Genomic DNA, 4,632 nt, shown 5'->3' on the forward strand with positions numbered 1-4,632 from the left:
CACCCTGGTCCTCCGCGCACACTCACCTCCTGAACCCCGGGGACTGACCACCACCCTGGTCGTCCGCGCACACTCACCTCCCGGCCCCGCGGCCGCGCGCACTCCGGCCACTCGGCTCCCGGCCACTCCGGCCACGATCGGAAGGCGGGAGGGCGTCCTCCACGGAGTCGGGAGGACAGCTGGACCTCCCCGCTCGGCGATGAGTCCTTATGTGACGGAGACAAAGGAAAACCCGCGTCCCAAGAGCTGCGATCCCCGCCGCTGCGGCCCCCGAAACCCCACTTCCGGTTTCCCGGCTGGGCTGTGTCTCACGAGAAGTCCTCCGGGCGGAAACGAGCACCAGGCTCTTCCCTCTGAACTTGAGTTCCGACCCGCGCGCGTTTGTGATCCTGTGCTTTTCTTTCCTTCAATGTCTGGATCTATCATCCAGTGGAAACGGGGTGGAGGGAAGGGGACCCTCAGATTGGCGGCTTTTTTTTGGTAAAAGGTGCATGCACTGAAACGTAAATTGCAATAACAAACCTGAACAGAGAACCATCCTTATTTCCCCAGAGCATTGAGATTTCCTTTCTGCAGAATTGCACGTGTCCACGTGCAGACTCCACGTCCTGGAGCGCGGGCATCTGGGCACCTGAGTCTGCAGGGAAGCAGAGCGCGCCGGGGCTCCAAAATTGGAAGTCACAAGTTCAAGGTCAAGCCGTGCAGTGCAGTGGAGCTCAGGACAGGAGCCTGTGTGTCACCTTCTCTGGGTCAAGTCAAATGATTTAGCAGCATGCATGGGATTTGCAGCCACAGCTGGCGCTACAGAGGCACTGATGGGAGAAGAGGTCATTAGACCCATGGCATATATGGACAATTAGGGTTAGGGATGGTGTGAGGTCAACCCCTCGTCTGCTCAGTCCCTAGGATGTTATGCAGCTGACCACAGGCAATTGCCATCTCTAGGAATCCACCTCTTGCCCATGGGAGAAAGATGCCCAATTCCATCACATTCAGTTTAAAGCCTTGGAGACCTGATCAATGGGGATTTGAAACCAACTTGGCAGCAATAAATACAGGATACATCAGACCTGGAACTTCTTACTCACTGTCACATGTTGGGGGGGGGGAAGACAGCCTCTGTGTAAGATGTCATAGTGGTTCAAAGGTTAGGTGTGTTTTGTTTGCTTTATAGATTTTATTGAACGTTTGTTGCAGACCGAGGGTCCAAAAAAAATGGAATAATTTTATAATTATTAATAATGAGACAGTCAGGAATGTGATGGAGCAGAGAGCATAAAACAGGGGGCGAGCAGTTCTCGACTGAAGACCCCAAGCCAAGCTTCTCTGTGTCTTTATTGAAAATTATCAGGAAGTAAATCACAAAGAGAATTCAATGCAAATGAAGCCAAGCTCTTTCTATTGAAAACCTGCTTGACTCAGGAAGGAGAGGTTCACAAATACAAGAATTTGGTTTACCCTGACTATTAACCTTGATGCCTCAGGGTGAACTCTAGCTCAGGAAGTAACACTCTCTCTGTAGGGGGCCCCTTGCTGTCTCCTGTCTTGCAGGGAACAATCAGCTCATTTTCTAGGATCTGCCACAAGAGAAATCGTAACTTATATATCTGTAATTCCTTCAATTCCTGAACAAGGATTTTCATATAATATTTGGTATAAAGTTTGGCTTCCCATAAACATTTATAAAGAACTTGGATTTCTGTTCCTTCATTGTGGCATATTTTCTTCCCTGTCCTCCTCCAACCCAGCTGTAGGACAGGTTTGGAAGCTGAAGTGGCATCCACTTCTTAAACCACAACATGCCTATGAAAACTCTTATGAAGTAGGAAAATCTTCTAGAAAGGCATTAGGTCTTTTGTTCATAGAGTCGCTGTGAGTTGTGCTAGACTAGACAGCCATCAACAACAAACACAGTGATAACTGGTGATTTTTTCCATCACCCAGTCGCTTAACTGAGTTGCAGCATAAATACTAGTAGTTTAACCCCACCACAGAGAGGCTCTGCTTATGTGACCCACAAAACCCCCCACCTTTCTTGGTTCTGATGCAATGTTTCACAGCTTAGTTTTTTTATATTTACCACTTCCTTTTAATAGAATGCAGGCAAGTCTATGGGTTAATCCAATATATACTCTGAGGTCAAAATTAACCTAATGCCCTCGATTTGCCTGTCACAGGAACAGCAGAAGTCAGAATGGAACATACTCCATAGGTGTTTTCAGGGTCTGAGATTTCTGAGATAGGACAGCTGATTTCTCTTCAAAAGTTCCAAAAAATCTCACTTTCAGGGTGTTGGTTGTTGTTGTGTACCACAGAGTGGGACCTTTTTCAGCAGGTTTTCAGAGGCAGATAATTGCCTAGGAGGAGAGTGTGTATCCTTATTTTATTTTAATTAATTAATTTATTCTTTTTATGTGTCAAATTGGATCTGACTGGTACAGGAGGAGATTTTTTCCTCCTTTTTCAGCAGAGCATCTGGTGGATTTGAACCGTGCACCTCTGGGATTGCAGTGCAGTTTCCTGCCACTAGGCCACCAGAGCTCGCTGTATCCTTATTTTATTTTTAACCAGCTAGGGATCATTTGTGATTTGCCATCACCCAATGACTTCACAGAGATGCGTCAGACGCTCTGTTGGGGGACAGAGGCTTCCTTGGAAAATAGTTGGAGATGAGGAAAAGGTTGTAAGTTCACCAGTGTTTTGAAGGCAAGGGCCGGAAGGAGGGTCAAGTCAGAGCTGACTTACAATATTGTAATTAGGAGTCCTGATGACACAGTGGTTAAACATGTGGTTGCAGACAAGTGGGTCAGTGGCAAATGACGCAAACAGAACGTATGAAAGTCAGTTGATACTTAGTCTAAAGGAACAGCGGTAGCCCACTTGGTCTGTCTGTCCAGGTGCACAACAGTCTAGAAGGGCCAGTTTGCTCCTCAATCAGCTTTGCACGAATGCAGGCACGTCAGGGCCTTTTGTTAGTGGTCTGATGGGGAAGGAATTACATTACGGAACTCCAAAAACAGGTGATTCCAATCCTCTGGCCGCTCCAGAGAGGAAGACAGGCAGTCTCCGGTGATTACAGCCTCTGAAAACCCGCTGGAGGGTCAGACTGCACTACAACCACCGCTGGAGGGTCAGACTGCACTACAACCACCGGTTGGTTCTGTCTCTTTGTGTCTGTCCATCCCTAAAGCTTCCTTTCCACCCTCTCTCCTTTCTCTTCCTCCAGGTGGGCTTTTTGTTGTTGTTGTGACCTCACCCTGTGGCTGGTGGGGCGGGAGCTTGCAAATGCAGCCTGGTATCTCGATGAATGGGGTTGGTCAGTGCCGGCCTGGTTTAAATTGAGCAGGAGGGCGGACTTTCCTTTTCAGCCTGGAAGAAGGTGCTCAGCACCTGTTCTCAGTGCCAGCGATTGGAGGATCGACCAGAACAGAGACCTTCTGGGGACAGAGGTGACCTGGGGCTGCTGGGAGGGAACCATCACCGCCGGCCTCGGTCCAGGCTTGCTGGGGACCTGGAGTCACAGGACTTGAGGCTGAAGAATTGCATCCTGGTAACCGTGAGTTAAGGCTCGGTGGGGATTGAGTAGGAAAGGCAGTGGGGCTGGGCCCAGCAGAGGTTGGGGTTCAAATTGGGAAGAGTGGGTACAGCAGCATAGGTGGACCTCCAGGAGATTGGTTGGACACTCTGCATATTCCCAACGGGGACCGTTCCCTCCTGCAGAGTTAGAAGAGGTCCTATGACGTTGTTGTTATTGTGGATTGCTTTCAAGTCAAGCAAGCTTCATAGCAAGCCTCTCTACAGCGATTGACATTTATCAAGGCTCATAGAGGTTCCAGAGGCATGTGGTTTAGGAAGTGGATGCCACTCCTGCTTCCAAGCAATGACTACCCTTTTTACAATCTTCTCACAACATCTACCTCGCCCTCAGCCATAGCTTCCTCCGTTCTCTGCCTCTCTCCCTCTGGTTTATATACCATCATTCATTCTTTACACTCTTGTCCCATCTTTTCTCTTTTTACTTTTATCATTTTCTGCCCAACACATCATTCCCTCCATTCCTGACATGTAGAAGACTTTTAGAATGATTTCCACCTCCCTCCCCTACACACACACACACAGACACACACCCCTTTCCCTTTTCTTCCCTAAACTTTTCTGGTAGAAATATTCCTTACCCATAAGCAAAATGCGTGTATAAGCTCCTGCCACCAAGAATAAATGGGATGGATGTCCTTTGAATGGTCTCTGATCGAGCCAAGAAACACGTCGAGGTAGAAACATTTCTCAGAGTTTATTGTGCTTGGCTACACTCAGCCAAGGGAGTAGCACTGGGGGTTGGGTTTAGGGGGATTCTGTGGGGTCATTTCAGAGATTCATTGGTGCGTAAAGTTTCTGATCTTTGGAAACTGGTTCTGGGGAATGTCCTGACATGAGATTACTAAGTTCTGGTTTCAGGAAAAAAAATGTCCTGACATAGGATTTTTGAGATCTGGTTCCAGAAAAATGACCTGACCTGAAGATTAGAGTTGAGGTTTCAGAAAAAAAATGTCCTGATATAGGATTTCTGAGTTCTGGTTTCAGAAAAATGTCCTGATGTAAGATTTCTGAATTCTGGTTTCAGAAAAATGTCCT

At 47.8% G+C, this 4,632-nt stretch overlaps 1 pseudogene; it reads right to left on the reverse strand.

The window, feature by feature from the left end:
- The window catches only part of LOC102877658, a 79,750-nt pseudogene that overhangs the window by 66,647 nt on the left and 8,471 nt on the right, over nucleotides 1-4,632 (reverse strand).

The sequence above is a fragment of the Elephantulus edwardii genome, unplaced genomic scaffold (genome assembly GCF_000299155.1).
Source record: "Elephantulus edwardii isolate Elephantulus edwardi_28Jun2011 unplaced genomic scaffold, EleEdw1.0 scaffold00410, whole genome shotgun sequence".
Classification (NCBI taxonomy): domain Eukaryota; kingdom Metazoa; phylum Chordata; class Mammalia; order Macroscelidea; family Macroscelididae; genus Elephantulus; species Elephantulus edwardii.